This window comes from Octopus bimaculoides, chromosome 10 (assembly GCF_046866305.1).
Source record: "Octopus bimaculoides isolate indiv1 chromosome 10, ASM4686630v1, whole genome shotgun sequence".
NCBI classification, from domain to species: Eukaryota; Metazoa; Mollusca; class Cephalopoda; order Octopoda; family Octopodidae; genus Octopus; species Octopus bimaculoides.
This window is the reverse complement of record NC_142937.1, coordinates 49,824,686-49,845,332: the sequence shown is the minus strand read 5'-3', so window position 1 is coordinate 49,845,332 and position 20,647 is coordinate 49,824,686. Positions and strand designations below refer to the sequence as shown.

The 20,647-nt window shown below is 38.7% G+C and overlaps 1 long non-coding RNA gene across 1 annotated transcript; it reads left to right on the top strand.

Moving 5' to 3' along the window:
• Positions 1-19,722: 19,722 nt before the first annotated feature.
• On the top strand, positions 19,723-20,488 carry LOC149133710 (uncharacterized). Its single transcript, XR_016243409.1, has 2 exons — positions 19,723-19,863; positions 20,306-20,488. It is a non-coding gene; the product is annotated as an uncharacterized LOC149133710 (long non-coding RNA).
• Positions 20,489-20,647: the final 159 nt, after the last annotated feature.

Genomic DNA, 20,647 nt, shown 5'->3' with positions numbered 1-20,647 from the left:
CTGTTTAAGAAGTTGCATTTCTCTCTTTTTAGCTCTTCCTTTCCACTAAGTGTGACACACACCACAGGTACATATGTTCATAACTGCGAAGGTATTAGCATATTAACGTAACAAGTTTTATAACTTGGAAATAAATTTGGGAATAATTTAAATAAATTGTGAAATCTAGCAAAAGTCACCCATGAAATAGAAATAATTATTTGTATGGAAAGTAAGGGCCTACATACATCAAATTGTCTTTAGATTAAGTGGTGGCAGACAAATTATCGTTGAACTTTTAAAAGGTAGGCTTAAATATTAATGTAATACTTAAATGCAGTGATCAGTTCTTCTGTAGTTTATTGTTGCCTATCACATACAGCAGTAGTATGCCTCATAAAAATAAATATCTGCCAACAGAAGACCAGATTGCAATCAAAAGAGCCAAGGCTGCAGCGAGGAAAAGAAAGTCTAGTGCAAATGAAAACCCAGATCAAACGGCAGCCAGGAGAGCTTCCAATGCTGAGAATGTGGGATGACATCAGCAGCTGGGGAGCTGACCGGAAGAGGAAGGGCGCACAGGTGATGTGTGCACAGGTGGGGACAATTGCGCCCTTTATGATTGGGGAAACCGCGAGTGCTTGACGTGTGAGCACTTCGACAAGGTGAGGGATAGCAGCTGCTATTTTTAGTGTTTCAGGATGGGCCACGTGGAAGGGTACGTTATCACCGGAGAGGTCTGCATCAACAAAGAGAAGGTAGGTGTCTTACTTCTAATCTCCCACATTCACCACAAGCTATTTCGGCACTCCACATAAGACATCACCATGGTGGCAGCTAAAATTAGGATCGCCAGCAACATTAGCAGGCCCTTTAATGGTGAGGGCGATGTAGTGGCCTGGATGCGTAAAATTAGGCTTGCGGTGTGATTGTAAGGCAATGGCGATGTGGCGAGCTTTATGGCACTATATTTGGAAGGAAGCGCATTGACTCTCAGCAAGGAGAAGATTGAGTGACGTTTGAGAGAGGCTTACACTAGCGTAGCGTGAGTATACAACCTTTGTTAAGCTGGGAACGATTAGATGGACAGGAGAGCAGGTACATGAATACGCAGCGGAGGTGCGTAGGCTGGCCATGCTGGCTGGGTTTACGGGAGAAGGCCTGGACAGAGCAGTGCGACTGGCGTTCGTAAGTGGGTTCCTTGACGATGTAGGGATTCGACTGCAGCAATTGCCTGGGGGCAAAAAGATGGCACTGAGTGAACTTGTGACTCATGCTCGCATGTTGATGCGAAACGCTGGATGGAAAGAGATAGCGATGGCAGTAACGGAGGTGCATAAAGAGGGACGACAGCTGGAGAAAGACGCGAAGAAGCCTACCATGCAACGATAGCAGCCGTTCTCAGACCAATGTTTTAAATATCAGGGATCGCACATGGCGAGGGAGTGTACGCAATTGGGGCCCATCTGCTATCGATGCAGGCAGACAGGGCACATCACCCATGATTGCGATCTGGGAAACGACTGTGTGGAAGTTGTTGCCTCTCGAACTTTCCCAGCAAATGAGTAGAGGCGCTTTTGGAGACACTGCCTGTAATTGATGTCGAGGCCGAGGGGAAGACGTTCAAGGCCCTCGTGGATACAGGTTGCACAACCACCCCTGTGACTCCAAGGGTGACAAAGAAATGGAATGGGGCAAGTAGCGTCCAGGCGGTCGACGGCAGTGAAATCCGAGGCAAAGGCAGCAGCAATGTAGAGATAGTGGTGTGAGGCGCGACGCTAAGAATGCAGGTAATTGTGATTGAACACATGATAGACGGGGTTGATGTGGTGATAGGGATGGATGCAATCAACCGCCTTGGTGGTGTTAGTATTGGAGGGGATGAGGTCACGTTCAGAAGCGTGGGGGTGTTGTGCGCTGTGAGTCAGGATTGCCAGAGAGAGCAGAGCTCCGCGAAGAACTGCGCCGCTTACACCATTGAGTACAAGGATTTTCAGGCGGTGTTCGATGGTCAGCGGTGGCCGATAGAGTGGCAATGGAAAGACGAGCCCCGATGCTGAAGAACAAGGTGAGCTACTACTAATGTACCCTGAAAGGTCACAAGGGTCGAGTTCAAAGACGAGGTAGAGGGATGGATCAAGGAAGGAGTCCTTGTCCCATGGAAGGAGGAGGTGGTAAGCAGAGTTTTACCTCTGACGGTGGTGGTGCAGCTGACGAAGGGAAAAGTCAGACCGGTGCTGGATTTTAGAGAACTGAACGAGCATATATCATGCCACACGGGAGGCGAGGCAACAGACGTTTGCGGCGAGACATTACATGTGTGTAGACACTCGGCCAAGGCAGCAATGATTGTCGATTTGAAGTCAGCATATTTACAGCTCCATGTGAGTGACAAACTGTGGTGATATCAGCTGGTGCAGTAAGGGCCAGACGTACTGTTTAACCAGGCTAGGTTTTGGACTGAATTCTGCTCCGAAGATCATGGTGATGGTGCTTAAGTTCGTCCTAGGGAAAGCGGACAAGATAAGAAAGGCCACCAGTTCCTACATAGACGACATTTTGGTGGACAAGACTGTAGTACCAGCCAACAAGGTAGTGAGACATCTGGAAAAGTTCGGGCTGATTGTGAAGCTACCGGAGTCGATGGCAATGGGAGCTGCACTGGGGCTGAAGCTATGGAGAGATAGATCGGGTGAGTTGGTGTTCTGGAGAGGAAATGAAATCCCAGAGCTGAGTTCCAGTGTCAGCAGGAGAGAGCTGTTCTCAGTGTGTGGGAAGTTGGTCGGTCACTATCCGATTGCTTGATAGCTGCGCACAGCATGCAGTTACACCAAGAGACAAGTGGAGGAGGAGAGTTGGGGTCACGAGCTGAGAGAGAGGATGGTAGCGATGATGTGGGAAATCCTAGAGAGGACGAGAGCGGAAGACTCAGTCGGGGGGAAGACCCAGTCGGGGGGAACTGGTATGTGCCCAAGACGGAATGCGGGACCGTTTGGTGTGATGCTAGTAGTATAGCGATAGGGGTTGTGTTGGAGATCAAAGGCGCTGAAGTGGAGGACGCAACCTGGCTTCAGAAAGCAAACAACTTTAACCACATCAATGTCTCTGAATTAGATGTGGTGCTGAAGGGGGTGAACTTGGCCCTGAAATGGGGGCTGCACTCAATCAAAATCCAGATGGATTCGGCCACTGTGCTCGGCTGGGTAGGATCGGTGATCACCGGTGAGAGGAGAGTTCGAACGAAAGGTGCCACAGAGATGTTGGTGAAGTGCTGCCTAGGAGTTCTAGGAGAGCTGATTGCAGAGTTCGGACTGAAGTTGAACGTGGTTTTCATGCCTCTGGAGAGAAACAGGGCAGATGCACTGACCAGGGTGAACAGGGCGTGGTTGGAGGAGCCAGAGGAAGCAAAGAAAGGGATAGCTGCGGTGTGTCGGCTGGATGACTCTGAACTGAAGAGACTACATGCTATGCATCACTTGGGGGTGGATAGGACCATGTATCTCGCGAAGGTGATTGATGTTGATGTCACTAGGAGAAGCATCTAGAAAGTGGTCAGGAGCTGTGACAGGTGCCAGTCCATTGACCCTGCTCCATGTGGGCATGAGCAAGGACACCTTTTGGTGGAGAACAACTGAAAGAGACTAGCTGTGGATGTGATGCACTACCATCAGGGAATGTATCTCTCCATGGTCGATCGTAGGCTGGGCTGGATGCCATTTGGAGGGAGTTGAGGATGGGCATTGCTGATGAAATTGCGCAGATTTTGAACCGGATATTTTTAGAGAGAGATCCCGTGGAAGAACTGCTAATGGACAAGGGGGCGGCGTTTCATTCGGAAGCGTTGAGGGATATGCTCGACCGGTGGAAGGTGCGTTGCTTGTTCAGAGCAGCGTATAGACCAAGCGGTAATGGAATAGTAGAGAGGCACCATCGGACAATCAAGGCCATAGCGGAAAGAGGGAACATTTCACTGCTGGAGGCAGTTTTCTAGTACAACATGTCTCCCCGATCCAGACAAGCTGAAGAATCTGTGCCACACAGCAGTATTTAAATACAGTAAAATACCGGAGTGCTATGAGGAAGAGAAGGAACTCGCCTGCATGAAAATAGGGAGGAAGTCTGGGTTAAACCACCGAAGGTACACTGTACATCTCAATGGAGCAGAGGAACAGTGATGGTGATCAATTTCAGAAACGTCTCCGTGGATGGAATGCTGCAACACGTTTTGGACCTTCGCAAGATTGTTACTTCGTCAGATGACGATTGTGGAGAGGAGAACGAGGTGCCTAGCTTGAGGAGATATCGATGCGCAAGGCGCCTGCTTGGTTGGATGGTGGACTTCGACATGGAGTAGTGGGGGGTGGGATCTTTAAGATCAGGGTGGCATGTAGGATGACGTCAGTGGCTGGGGAGCTGACCGGAAAAGAAAGGGCGTGCAGGTGACGCACGCACAGGCGGAGGACAATTGAGCCCTTTTCAATCAAGGAAGCCATGAGTGCGGGATATGTGCTATTTTTAGTGTTTTGGGACGGGCTACGTGGAAGGGTATGTTACCACCGGAAAGGTCTGCGTCAACGAAGAGAAGGTAGGTGTCTTACTTCTAATCTCTCGCATTCACCACAGAGAATATACAAATACTTAGAGACTCTCAAACTCCGGAACAAACTGCATCTAGGAGAGTATCAAATACTCTCACCAAGAGGAGAGAAAAGACATTAGAAACACCTGAACAACCTGAATCTAGGAGAGCTTCCAATGTAGCCAACATGAGAAGAGTAAGGGATTCAGAATCACTAGAGCAATCAGAAACTAGGAGAGCTTCTAATGTTAGCTTAAAAGCTGCCCAATAGGGTGGCTTTTAAGCTAGTAGAGTATATATGTCAACAAATATTTCTTTTTAATTTTCGCACAAGGCCAGCAATTTTGATGGGAGGGTAAGTTGATTATACCAACTCCAGTGCGCAGCTGGTACATATTTGATCAACCTCAAAAGGACGAAAGGTAAAGTTGACCTTGGTGGAATTTTAACTTAGAAAGTATAGACTTGAAAGAAATGCTGTTAGGCATTTTATCTGACACACTAATGAAATTGCCAATTTGCTGCCTTATTTATGCCAACAAATATTGAAATCACAAGAAGATATATATCAGGTCATCCCATAAGTTCTGTCTGAATTTTGAATAAAGAAAACAAGTGATCAAATGTTATATTTAATTGAAATTTAATCATCAATGTACTTTCCCTGATTATCTATGACTTGCTTCCATCTATTTACAAGCTTTTTAATCCCATCAATGTAAAATACTTTGGGTTTCAAAGCAAAGAACTCTGAAATGTCAGTTTCGACCTCCTCCTGAATTGCGAAAGTTATGTCCCCCAAATGATTCTGTAAACTACGAAACAAATGGTAATCTGAAGGAGCAAGGTCGGGAGAATAAGGTGGATGAGGAATACACCATTTCGAGCGCGGCCGTTGCCAGTACCACCTGACTGGCCTTCGTACCGGTGGAACGTAAAAGCACCCACTACACTCTCAGAGTGGTTGGTGTTAGGAAGGGCATCCAGCTGTAGAAACTCTGCCAAATCAGATTGGAGCCTGGCGTAGCCATCTGGTTTGCCAGTCCTCAGTCAAATCGTCCAACCCATGCCAGTATGGAAAGCAGACGTTAAACGATGATGATGATGTATATATATATGTATGTATATATATATATATCAAAAATTTAAATGAGAGTTTTGACGCTAATATCCATTATTATTGAAGTTTATTACCTATGTCAACATTTCTGTATAAGGTTATATTTAACTGTCAATTCAAGTTAAATAAGTAAATTACCTTACACATCCTCAGGGTCAAAAGTAAAAAGGAAACACCAAAAACATAATCTCTAAGTCTGATTCATATTCAAATTCCTCCTTAAATAAAAGTCCGTCTAAAGGAGAAAACCCTCATAATATTATTAATTACTAGCAGTATAACCCGACCTTGTCCGGGTGTGACTTATTATGCCATCTACGATAAGTCTTGTTAGCTGAAAATCAACTAAAAAAGAAAGCCTTACAACGAAAAAACCCTTATGATGTAAATATGTTCATAATTCAAAAGACGATGAAATTAATAGGGAAAGTCTGAAAGCTGTTTTGCGTAAAATTATTACGCATACGTAAATTTCATCCGTGTAATTGGCTATAGAAATGCTTGTGCAAAACAACTTTTTGCGCTGCCCTGATTATACATAGCAGGGTAATCCCTTTTCACAGGAGCTAGGATGGCAATTTGTGATGAAGCAATTGCTGGCGATCTGTTGCTAAACAGTTTTGCCAGAATTCTATCAGATTGGGCAGAAGGTGTTGATGCACCATTTTGCATTATGTTCAAAGTAGCTTCTGGAATGTGGTGAATTGCTGCAATCTGTGGCTGTCATTTTAAACCGGTTGCTGTCTTTCCCCAGCAAACTCTCTTCTTTGGAGGCATAATCTATGTATATATTAAACAGAACAACAAAAGTTATAATAGATGGCAGGGTCGGTACTTTTCACATATCTGTAATTTTTCAGATTAACACCCGCACGATTACCCAACCCTAATCCTAAACCTAATCCTAACACTAACCCTAACACTAACCCTAAACCCTAACCCTAACCCTGACCCTAAAACCCTAACCCTAACACCCTAGTGAAAATCGTGGTAAATTTACAAAACATTGACGAACATGAGTTATATTTTACTGAATGTATGCTTTTGAGAGAGCGAAAGAGGAAGAGGTAGAGAGGGGGAGAGAAAGGAATAGGTGTAGTTAAAAGTTTTCTTATGACTGCTTCGCTTCACTGCCTATTACTTCATTAGAAATCTAAGGATGCACATAAGCACATAATAGAGAAAAATGAAACAAATATGGACGACTTGCTCCGAAACACCACCGAGTGGGGAACACTTCTCAAAAATAACCTGCAGTTGTTTCCTTCTAAATTCCTACATGCTTGAAATGTACATACATCAAGGTATATTTGTACAAAATTTCATGAAAAAATATTCATTTTCTTGGAAGTTAAGAATTTAAGTGGAATTTCCGAATATTGTACCCCACCCCCTTCCAAAACACTTTCACCGAAAATTTTTGTATATTTGGAATCTACATAATAAATAATATATGCATAGAAAATTTCATTAAAAAATATTCATTTTTATGAAAGTTATGACCTTCCAAAGTTGGGGGATACAACTCTGTAGTTATGCCATCAATGTTTTGTAAATATACCACGATGTGAATGATTGTGTTTACTTGCACAGAGAGCGAGAGAGGAAGAGGGGGAGAAATGAATAGAGATTGAGAGCAATGTGTATGTTGTTGTCACGGGTCAAGTATGTGTGGTTGTGTGTGTTTTTACGTATCTATGTTATGAAAAATAGGTAAAGAACACTGAGATGAAAGTTTAATCTATGACGTTGTATGTATCACTTTCTCTCTCTCTCCCTCTTTAACTCTTACTCTCTATATTTTTATGTTGAGCGCGTGTGTAAGAATGGCGTTCCAGGTAGAAGGGATGAAATATAAAAGTTGCTAGAAACAATAGCCAAATCTCCCTTAAATCACACAAAGTAAACGGAATTTTAAAAATCTAATTACTGCACTGGAAAGTTCACATCGAGAAAATTCCATCGATGTAAAAATTTTTACGAAAAAGTGGAAAATGTGGATTTCTATAAACATTCAAAAAGGCTTCACACAAGCACACAACTTCAGATTTATATATTAAGATAAACAATCAAGTATTACAAATTATTGATTCCTGGTAATAAATTCTAAACCAATGGAAATCTATATTATATTATCTCTAGAAATTTTAGTAAATAAAATTTTATTATTATTGGTAAATTACACATTAATACACCCTGCCTTTAAACCTAATATTATACTATAATACCCGATCATACTGAAATTTATAATTTATTTAAACCAGAAAAATGTATGTCTAAGATAATGGCTACATCTGAAAGCATTGTATGTTAGTTTATTTATTAACTTACCCTTAGAGAATAATATAAAATATAATTCTAGATTACACAGTACATGTTTATCTCACCAATACATTGTGGAGATATCATTATATGAACACATGTATATATATATATATAGATATATATATATGTATGTGTGTGTGTGTGTGTGTGTGTGTGTATGTATATATGGATGTATGTGTATGTGTGTATATATATATTTGTATATATATATTTATGAAGACTTATTGGGGCAAGCGAAAGTGAAATCAGGATGGCACCTGTGCCCAGCATGGCCTTTCTGACACTTGTGCCCATGACATGTGTAAGGATTTTTGAGCGAGATCGTTGCCAGTGCCCCTGGACTGGTTCTTGTGCGGGTGGCACATAAAATACACCATTTTGAGCGTGGCCATTGCCAGTACCGCCTGACTGGCCTTCGTGTGGGTGACACGTAAAATCACCCACTACACTCTCTGAGTGGTTGGCGTTAGGAAGGGCATCCAGCTGTAGAAACTCTGCCAAATCAGATTGGAGCCTGGTGTAGCCATCTGGTTTCACCAGTCTTCAGTCAAATTCATGGAAAGCAGACGTTAAACGATGATGATGATGATGATGATTATTATTCTGTAAAATAATCTTTAATTAGTTTAAATGTACACAAATGCATAAAAATAATTTTTAATTCCATTAGACATTCTAAAATACTATCAAATTTCATTCAATTTTAGAAAAGGTAAAATTGGACTGAACTTATAGGATGACCTAATGGAATATAGAAGGATGACAGGCAAATTCATGAAAAATTCAATATTTTTTTATCCAATGAGCAAACTTTGCCCCTGCATTGTTACTCAACCAGCTAGATGTAACCACTAAATCTCTTTCAAATAAAATTTAACTGTCCTTTTCTTTTTCTCTTTTAAATGGATAATGTAGTCTGATGCACTATGCCCCAAAATAAGATGGACTGATCATGGCTGGAGTGCTTTGGTCTACTTGATTAGGATTAAACTAGAGATTAACAAGAACAAGATATATGACGAAAGTATTTAAAATCTTTATCCATTTTTGGTGTAAGAAACTTTTGCCCAATATGATGTTAATTAATTTTAAGCAACTCAGTTTCTTGATTTATCTAATAAAAATATGGTACAGTAGAGTCTCTCTTTCTCTCTCTCACACGCACACACATAGATAACACTAGGCAACAAAATATTTGCTACTATTAGATGAAATGGCGCTCATAGGTAATTTGGGAGCACTGATTCTGAATCTGCAATCATTTTTGCTCTAGCACGTCATGTTTTTGGGCTATCATTATTATACTGCTATCAAAATTATAATACTCTTTTACTTGTTTCAGTCATTTGACTGCGGCCATGCTGGAGCACCACCTTTAGTCGAAGAAATCAACCCCAGGACATTCTTTGTAAGCCTAGTACTTATTCTATCAGTTTCTTATGCCGAACTGCTAAGTTACAGGGGTGTAAACACACCAGCATTGGTTGTCAAGCGATGTTGGGGGACAAACACAGACATACAAACATACACACACACACACACACACACACATATATATATATATATATATATATACACGACGAGCTTCTATCAGTTTCCATCTACCAAATCCACTCACAAGGCGTTGGTTGGCCCAAAACTATAGTAGAAGACACTTGCCCAAGGTGCCATGCAGTAGGACTGAACCCAGAACCATGTGGTTGATAAGTAAGCTACTTACCACACAGCCACTCCTGCGCCTATGTGAAAATTCATGACAAATAAAATGAATGTTATGTTAAGTGTAAATTACCGTTATTTGGTTTAAGAACAATAGCAACCAGGTGAACAAGTAGCTCTAAAACCAATAAAACACAAAGCAATAGTGTTAAGTGAATATTATTAATTTTATGTTTTTCAAAAATACCTTTGGCATCTTCTTTTATGCTTATGTTGCATGTTTGTTTCTCATTTTAAAAACCAGCAGTAGTCCATCAGCATTTTTGGTGTAAGTCTGCCACTGTAGCAGCTTTCTAGCTCTTTGATTTCTTGATGGAATCGTTCACTATGTTCATCGCTTACATCACCCATATTGTGTGGAAAAAAGTCAAGTTGAGAATGGAGAAAATGAATTTTTAGAGACATTCTTGCTTCAAATTGCTTATAAGCTTTCAAAAAATCATTCACAATTGCAACATAGATGATTTTTCATTTTCCCCAAATTTTTTACAAGTGAAACAAACTTTTTCCAAGCAGTTTACTCCATTGGGCTTAATTTTTCTTGAAAAAGCTCATCACAAATTAGTGTGGGAATTTCTGAACCATTAAAAACACTATGCCATATGCCTGTGGGCATATGGCGTAGTGGTTAAGAGCGCGGGCTACTAACCCTAAGATTCCGAGTTCAATTCCAGGCAGTGACCTGCATAATAATAATAACATCAAAATATACCTTAGGAATGAGAACCCAGGTTCGAAATTTCCCCAAGACACCTGATGAAGGCTGGAGGGTATATCAACCGAAACATTGGGTTAAAGCAAGATGAGGATAAATATCCGTCAAATGTAAATAATATAAATAATGTACAAATTTCTTTAGTGTTAACAACTTTATTTCTCTCCCTTTTAAGATTCGATAAAATGAGTACCAGTAAATTAAGAAAAAAATGTCTTCAGTAGGTGCAGGTATGTACTTTTGGCAAGTGTCTGCCATCTTACCTCCATACTGACCAAAGTCTAATGACTAGATTTGGTAGATGGAAACTGAAAAAAGTTTGAGAAGTTTGCCAATATTTGTTCTTATGCAACATGGTGCAGCCTGGTGATATGAGAGGTTCTTTGTTGTGTTTTTTTAGTACCTTATGGGTGTTGCACTTCATGTATGTACCAGCCTGTCCGATCTTACGATGCAATAAAATCTCTTAAAGAAATTATTATAGTGATTTGGTATAATCTATTCATTTGTTTTTTTGTTATCTTACACTATGCTGAAGTTCTCTTCAACTTTGAATACTTTCTGGAGTTGTAGATTACCACTAGACCTCCCTATATCAATACCTCCTTCATAAACTGGACTGTTTACCCTTAATGTTGTGTGTTTCACTTTAATATGCCCTGATCTTAATTGATTATCTTTCAACAGTGTGTGTAACAAAAATAAAACAAAGCAGAAAATACTAAAATAATCTTATCATGAAATACGTTTTGTAATGGTTGGTACTGGTTTCAGTTATTTTGTCACTTGACCATTAAAGTAGATTCTCAGGGACAGCCTCTACCACTCCTCTTCTTCTTCTTCTCCTTCTTCTTCTCCTTCTTCTTCTTCTTCTTCTTCCTACTCCCCTCCTTCTTTTTCAACTTTGCCTTTCTCTGCACCCACAAACACAATTTTTTTTTAGATCTGCTACTTCCTATTAAGCCTTCACAAATGAAAAGAGAGAGAGAGAGAGAGACAGACAGAAAAAAGGAAAATATCCTACCTATTTGAAGACAATGGAAATATCTTTTCTTCAATTTAATTGTTTTTCTTCTTAATTAATATCTACCTTTGTTTTACTCTTAGTTGAAAAGGTCGAAAAGACTGAAACTGGTTCTAACTGTAACAAAATGTATTTCATGATAAAACTATTTTGGCATTTTCCACCTAGTCTTATTTTCCTTATACGCATCGATTCATGTGTTACTTTTCAGCCTTTTAAACACACATACACACATATATATACATCATCATTATCATTTAACGTCCTTTGTCCATGCTGGCATGGGTTGGGTGGTTTAACTGGGCTGGCACACAGGAAGGCTGCAGCAGACTCCAATCTGATTTGGCATGGTTTTCTACGGCTAGATGCCTTTCTTAACATCAACCACTCCGAGAATGTAATGGGTGCTTTTACGTTCCACTGGCACGGGTGCCATTTGCATGACACCGGGCTGCATTTACATGCCACCAGCATGGGTGTCAATTTGCATGACCCTGGTATCTGCCACGACTGTGATTTTGCTCAGCTTGATGGGTTTTCTTCTCAAGCATGACATTATGTCAAAAGCCTCAGTCATTGCCTCTGTGAGACCCAACACTCAAAAAGAACTCAGCCACTTTGCCTCCATGAGGCCCAACACTCAAAAGGAACTCAGCCACTTTGCCTCTGTGAGGCCTAACAGAAGGTAAGATCCAAGGATCAAGGAGTAGGAAGACAGTAAGCTCCAAGCAGTCCACAGAAGGTATAAAAAACAATTTTCAGGAACAATAGTGGATTATTGACAGAAGGTTGTAGGTTTTTCCTGTATTGAAGTTCAATAAGCTGAAAAAATTGTTTTATAGCTTACAGTTAGCAGCAGGGGTTGCTGTGTATGTGAGTATAAATCCAAAGTTAGGGTCTGAAGTAGATAAAATCCAGGTTTCATATGTTTCATAGCTAGTAGAACCTCAGAAGTAGTAATTATCTAAATGAGGTGTAATCCACTAGCTACTCATCAGAGCAAAGATACCTTAATCAAAAGAAGTTAACATTGTCACCAACAGATCCCATGTTGATTCACAGGAGATTCAATTGAAAAACAAATCTCCTGCGAGTCAACATGGGATCCATTAATGACAATGTTAACTTCTTTTGATTAAGGTATCTTTGGCCCAATGAATAGCTAGCAAATTACCCCTTGTTTAGATAATTACTACTCCTGAGGTTCTGCTAGCTATGAAACATGTGTAGCCTTGATTTTATATACTCCATTCCCTAACATTGGATATATATATATATATATATATATATATATATATATATATATATATGCATACATACATATATATCGCTTGGCTGTCTGGGTATTTTGTGTCCTTATCCCATTCTGTATTATTTATATATATATATATATATATATATATATATATATATATATATATGTATATGCTAATAAGCCTCCCAGCCCTCGGCCCACTTGTACAGTGCTCAGATGTATTCATAAGGCACATATTGGCTTGTATCATAATGCCCATTTTCCTTACAATAAAAATTGTTAAATGGTATTTCAATATTGTATAACATCATTTTTTAACATTTATTTACAATATATCAACAAATTTCATTCCACCAATTGAAAATACAATTACTTGTAATCATAATATATGTAAGAGAAGGGATGTTTCAATAGTTGACCAATGTGAAAGTGTTTTACGGATAAGATGAATTTGTAGCAACTGGAAAATGTGTCTTGGTGTAAACTGAATGGGGCATTTGACATAACATTAGAAATTATGGTTGTGTTGTGGAGACCTTTTGGCCTCATAGACATTTGTTTTCTGTGTTTGGGACTATTGTCCATTGGTTTATGTGGATGGAAATTCTTTTAGAGGCTATCAGCAGATGAGGTAATTGTCATAAATACACTGCTATTGGCTGTCCAATGAATTCAACACATGGAAATACAGGAAGAAATGTATGAAAAGAAGAATTTCTTCATGACACCTGGTAGGAGCTTTTCTATAAATTAAAATGGTTGAGATGTGCTTATCTGTAACTGCAAAGGGCCCCTCCCTCCCGGTTTTCTGAAAAAGGAGTATTGTTAGTATTGGTGGTGGTTGCTGTGATGATTGTAATGGAGATAGAAAAGGAAAGATTTGGCTGCTATTTCTAGCATAACCTGATACTGTTTATTTGCACTCACACCGAAATATTTACATCTATTTTTTCCACTTTATGGAAATCAATATTTTCTCTGTTGAGATCCACCTCAGCAAAGTCATGGATCAAGTGGAAACCCATAAAATACTGTTGCCTTTTGACAGGACAAAGAAATTTCCTGCTGACTTTGCAAGCAACAAGCAGGTAGATTTGTTTTCAAATCCAGGCAGGACCAAATGAGGTCCTACAAGTTATTTATAATAATAAGTGATGTTGTATTGGGGTTGAAAGAATGACACATACAATATTAAATATGCCAAGACTATTGAAAACAATAGAAACTTTTAAACGTTTACCAGTTTTTATTAAATTTTTGGGTTAATGGACTTGAGTTAACGGAAGCTAAATGTAATGGAAGTTAATTAGTACAATAATGATTTTCAAAGTTAACTTAAAAGTTAAATCATTAACAAGAATGTTAACTTTGTTAATTAACAATTAATGGACTTAGGCCCAGCTCTGTATATATGTATATAAATAAACAAGTAACAACAGATGGAAATTGGTTCATTCACTACTGCTGCTTCAAATGAGTTTTTTTTATTGATAAATAGAGTTATTACATCATGTGAAAAAACCAATTACATTAGATGAATATACACAAATTAAACATTTTAAAAAGCATTCCAAGAGTTGTCATGTGCCACTTCATGATTCCTGGCTAGCATCAGCCAAAAAATGATTCACTTACCCTAGTTAGTAGTTTATACAGGAAAACCATTAGGGTGACAGGAGCAGGGAGGGAGGTAGGGAAGAAATTGTAGTGGGAGTAAGAATACAAAATAGGGAACAAGAATCAGACATTCTGCTCTAACTTCTAGCATTCAGTTTCATTGACATGGAACCTCATATTGTCAGACATCTCAGTCCATTGTCATTTCATCCTGAGATTGGTCCTCACCACTTCATCCGATGTCTTCCTGGATCTCCCTCTTCCACAGGTCCATCCACATTCAGTGACCAACTCTTCTTTATACAACTGTCTTCACTCACATACATTACATGTCCAAACCAATGCAGTCCCCTCTCCTGCATACCATATTTAATTCCTCTTATACCCAACTTTTCTTTCAACACAGTTGTACTTTGTCATTCATGCACACTGATGTTGCACTTCCAAATACTTTTCTTGTCTCACTAGGAAGAGGACAACTGTGGTACTCCTCCCAGGAACAAAATCAAACTGTATTTCATCTAGTTTAATTCTATTCTCTGTAACTTCCATTACCTGGTCCAGCAGCTTGATATCTCTGTAGTTGTTTCTATCTTAGGCATCACCTTTACTCTTGTAGCAGCTAACTAAAGTACTACTATGCCAGTTATTGGGGATGACACGTTCTTGAATAACGTGATTAATTATGCAAGTGTGTGTGTGTGTGTGTGCATATGCATACATATGTGTGTGTGTCTTAGAGTTTGTCCCACACCACCATTTGGCAACTGGTGTTGGTTTGCTTACATCCCCATAACTTTGCAGTTTGGCATAAAAAATCGATAGAGTAAGTATCAGGTTTTAAAAATAAGTATGGGGGGTGGGGTGGAAATCTATTTGACTAAACCCTTCAAGGCAGTGCCCCAGCATGGCTGCAGTCCAATAACTGAAACAAGAAATAGGTAAAAGATAAAACAAATTAAAATTTATTTAGTATTTTTTATTTTCTTTTACAGAGTAAATGTTGGTTGATAACAAAGTCACAAAGTACAAAAAAACAAAAAACAAAAGTAAAAGAAAAGAAAAATGTTTTTTTATTTAAAAAAAATCAATATTTAGCAATGGTTTTCATCTGCAATGGAATCAGGGATGGCAACAAAGCAAAGTGACAATGTTTAGACCGCATTTAGTAAACCTATAACTAAAAGCATTCAAACAATGACCATGTTGTCTTATTTTTTTTTTTAGTAATAATGTACTCTGGACTACTTGACCCAATGTGTCTTTTTGGTTTCTTTTTGGATGGTAGGGTGTATCTTTTATGTGGCACCAGCACCCATGCTTTTTATGTGGCAGCAGCATCCACACCAATTCTTTTTACATGCCACATTAGTATTAGGATCTCAATTCACTTTGATTTTAGGATCTCTAGATTACAATTGGGCCCCTAGACCTGTGTGGCCCTTAGGCAAGTGCTTAGTGTTCCCATGCCTTAAGACAGCGCTACTGACACTTCCAGAAGGAGACCTTTGGCTACTAATTACAGGAATAATCTTTGTTTTTAAATTCACTATATCAAATATGTGAGATCCACCTCAGTGGGTCTCAAATGGTGCACCATGAATTTTTAAGAATATAATTTAATGCTTCAGAGAATCTATGCCAATGCATAAGCATCTTCAAAAGTGATTAATAAACAATTAATAAAATGAGACATACAATAATTTTCTGTATCAATGCTGATATGTTTAAATTCTAAATATCATGCAAAATGTGCCTGTTATTTATATTTGATCTCCACTGAGTTACAGAATAAAAAATTCTGAAAACCACTGTTCTATTGTATTATCAGTTATTTGTTCAGATAGCCTTATGGTGGGATCAATGTTGTCAAGCAGCAGGCAAATTTTATAGGCCATTGATACTTACTTACAATATACACAAAGAACATAATTGTTTGGCAACTCATGAAAAGGAGAAAAAGTTAAAAGGAATAAATGAAATATTGGTTTCAAATTTTGGCACAAGGCCAGCAATTTTGAGGGAGTGGATAAGTTGATTACATCATCCCCAGTGTTCAACTGGTACTTATTTTATCAACCCTGAAAGGGATGAAAAGCAAAGTTGATCTTGGTGGAATTTGAACTCAGAACATAAGGGAGGATGAAATGCCTTGAAACATTTTGCCCAGCATGTTAACTGCTCTGTCAGCTTACCATCTTGAAGAATAAATGAAATATTGGTTTCAAATTTTGGCACTGGGCCAGCAATTCTGGGGGAGAGGCTAAGTTGATTACATTGACCCCAGCATTCAGTTGGTGCTTATTTTACCAACCCCAAAACAGATGAAGGGCAAAGTTGGCACTAGCAGAATTTGTACTCAGATGATAAAGACAGACAAAATGCCCTGTCAAAGGCTTTCTCCATGTCAATGAATGCCAAGTACAGAGCAGAGGTTTATCTTTGGCTAGGTATTTCTCCTGAAGCTGTCTTACCAGAAATATAGCATCAGTAGTGCTTCTCCCTGGTACAAACCCAAACTGCATCTCATCTAAACTGACTCTCTCCCTAATTAGTTGGGCTATGACCGTCTCTGTGACTTTCACTACCTGATCCAACAACTTGATACCTCTGTAATTATTCGTATCTAATGTGTCACCTTTACCTTTGTAGCAGTTGACTATGGTGCTGCTATACCAGTCATTGGGTATGACTCCTTTGTGTATCACTTGATTGACTATACTAGTGACTAGACTATAGCCTACACCGCCAGATATTTTAAGCATCTCTGTGGTGATTCCTGATGGGTTGGGGGCTTTTCCTGTCTTCATACCCTTAATTGCTTTATCTACCAAGGCATTGTTAATTCAGATAGCTGGTCCCTTTATTGGGTCAACATTTGGAAGACTCTCTTTTTCCCATTCACTCTCTATATTTAATGGCATCTTCAAGTCTTTTTCTTTGCATCTATATTAAATGCAAGTGAGCCATCATCCATGCAGACACATTTCTCTCCTATGACATCACGATTTTCTCACACACACTGTCTTGCAACACGAAACAAGAATAAATGAAATATTGAAACATTTCTTTGTTAGTTACCTAAGGGGATGTGAAGTAAGACAGCATAATGATACCTTATGTAGATGGAAATACTTTCGAGAAAATTTCAATAATTTGAGAAGAATATAATGTAATAAAATAATGATTGAAAAATGAATTTTTTCCCTTTTCTTAACTAGATTTTGAGGCATTTGTTCACTTATTTTAATTAGTCATCTTGGATCTAGTTGAATTTGTTGTGAAAATTTGAAATACTTCAAGTGGTAGGATGAAATTTGGATCTTTTCTGGTTGGTTGCCAGCATCAATTTTCTGTTCGAACTGATTTCATATTCAGTGTAATGAGACACTTTTATAGGCTAATTCACATCATTACGTGAAAGTAATTTTTGCTATAAATCAATAAAGAGTTATTGGTAATTTAAGTTTGAAAATTTTGGTAATTTTAACCAATCGTAAGCTACAGATGCATTTATAGCTGTTTCGATAGTAAGAAGCAGAACATAAGAACTTTTTTGCCTGTTGTAACAGTCTTTGAAAAGTCTTTTATCTGCAAGGAAGCATGTGTTGACAAATTTGACACTAAGTTCTGTGTGATTATGGCAGCAAGCTCCAGTAACTTCGCTTCTATTATGGTTTCTTTTGGTCATTGAGCATTGAGGGGGTTGTGAGATGTGCTAAAAATAACAGCTAAATAAGATTTTTTGGATAAATCTTTTAAATTACTGGAGACATAACACGTGTTGTTTACAAATATTGACAATACGTGCTATTTTCAGCATGTTGACGACAAAAATGTGCAGTCACGCACAAAATGACAGCTTCCAAATTCTGATTCCTGACTGGGTGAAAATGATCAAACTTTAAACCTCTATAACTTTTTAAAAACATTTTTCTGGAAAAATGAAATAACTCTAGCAAGTGTATTATTCTGCTAAATTTTAAAATTTTCGGTAAACTTTAATTTTTGGAGCTGCTGACAACCAAACCAAAAAGATCCAGAAATTTAATAAAATCCATGGTAATTTGTTCAGTTTGGTTAGATTAAAAAAGTAAATAAACATGAAGGGGGAGATTAGTGAAAGAAACAAAGGGACAAATCAGTCTTTGAGGAATCGTGGACTATCATTTAATTAGGAAAGCTGGAGACAACATTCTTCTGTGGTTGGCACAGCGTCAACTAATTATGAACATGGACACCTGTAAAAATTGTAATTCACCATGTGGTCTTGTGGTATGACGTCAGCAACTGGGGAGCTGACCGTTGACCGGAACTGGGAGCTGACCAGAAGAGAAAGAGGGGCAGGGGAAGCCTCGATGGGGATTTTGTGCCCTTTTTGAGCGGGGTTGTTGTGACGAGAGGACGTGCAAAGCGATCGTCCAGGTGTTGGGAGAAGCAGCTGCTATTTGTAGCGTTTTTCGGGTTGGGCCAGGTGCGAGGATAGGATACCGCAGGACAGACTCATGCGACCACAGGAGAGACTTGTGCAAGGGAAGGAAAATGAGGTAAGCCAATTACTTCTACTCACACGCATACACCACAGGCCTTACTACACGTGGTGACGTTACTAATGGAAAATTATGTCACTGTAAGCAAATCTGTTCGTTACTGTTCATTTTTTGAGAGAAGTCATATTTCGGATCTTTTCCCTTTGAACAGCACATCAAGAAATTAATTTTTTGTAACTAAACACTTTCAAACTTCGAACACTGGTAGAATGTGTCATATAAAACATCTTTTACTCTTAGCGTTGTTGAGAAAAGTTTATATTTTTAAAGTTATTTTGTGTTAAAGTTATCGTATTTCGGTAAGTTCAACCAATCAATGACGTGTATTCAGCTGAATAAAATTACTGTCGTTGTTTGTCAACAATAACTATCGGCGGTGTATATTTCGTTTGTCACTGTTATTTATGACATCATTTGTGCGTTTGTACTGGTTTTAGGGTTAGGGTTAGAGTTAGGGTTTTAGGATCAGGGTTTGGGATAGTGTTAGGGTTTTAGGGTTAGGGTTAGGGTTTTAGGATTAGGGTTAGGTGGGGTTTTAGGGTTAGGGTTAAGGTTTTAGGGTAATGGTTACGGTTAGGGTTGGGGGTTAGGGTTAGGGTTGTGATTTTAGGGTTAGAGTTACGGAAAAATGAAGAAATTGGGGGCCGGGGACAAAAATGTCTTTCCGAAAATAGTAGCTGAAAAACAGGGAAAAAAAAACAAACTAAAAGCAGTAGAAATGCAGGAACGATTGATGTGGTGCCATGAAGTAAACATGCTTCAGATACACTCGTTTATTCATACAAATGTAACTGAGATGAAATATGTCATAAATAACTGTGACAAACGAAATATACACTGCCGGAAGTTGTTGTTGACAAACAACAGCAGTAATTTTATTCAGCTGAATACACGTCATTGATTGGTTGAAATTACGGAAATACGACAACTTTAAAACGAAATAACTACGAAAATACGCAATTTTCTCAAAAACGCCAAGAGTAAATGATGTTTTATGTGACACATTCTACCAGTATACGAATTTTTAAAGTGTTTAGTTACAAAAAATTATTTTTTAAATGTGCCGGCCAAAGGGAAAAGATCCCATATTTCTTTGCTCAATATCATTTTAATTGTTTTTTGTTGGTCAACGTCGGTATCCTGAATGATGGTGCCTACACACGCGAGATAATTATACATCAACAAAATTTTGTTGATCCTCATAAAAAATACGTCCACTCATAAGATGTGGAAAACATGTGAATGCGAGTAAAACGGAAGTTACGACGCCGGTTTGGGACATCAGATGAATTATTTGTGTCATATTTACATGAATTTATATAGGGTACTTCCGCGATCGCCAGTGTTAATGTTGTGTAAAAAGTAGTGGGAAAAGTAAGTTGACTTATCTCCCCCTTAATTTTTGTTTACTTTTTTAATCAGCGTGAACTGAACTGAACAATTACCAAATCCATTATCTCTCTTAAAGTATAACCAGCCAGCAAGAAAAGAGATAAAAGGAAAACAGGGAAATGTAAAATGATGTTGGCAAACAGTAAAAAGAAAATGAAAGCATGTACTTGTCTTTTAATTTAGGATATATAAAACCTGTCGCTGACCACAACATTCAAATTCTTTTTCTCCTTATTCTTTCTGTTGAAGAGCGTAGCTCGAAACGTTAAAGACTTTCTCTATTCCCGAACGTTAAACTAATACATCCTTTTGTTGTTTACACCATCTGTCCTCGTCTGTTGTTTTTTTCGTAAATTCTCCCATATATATATA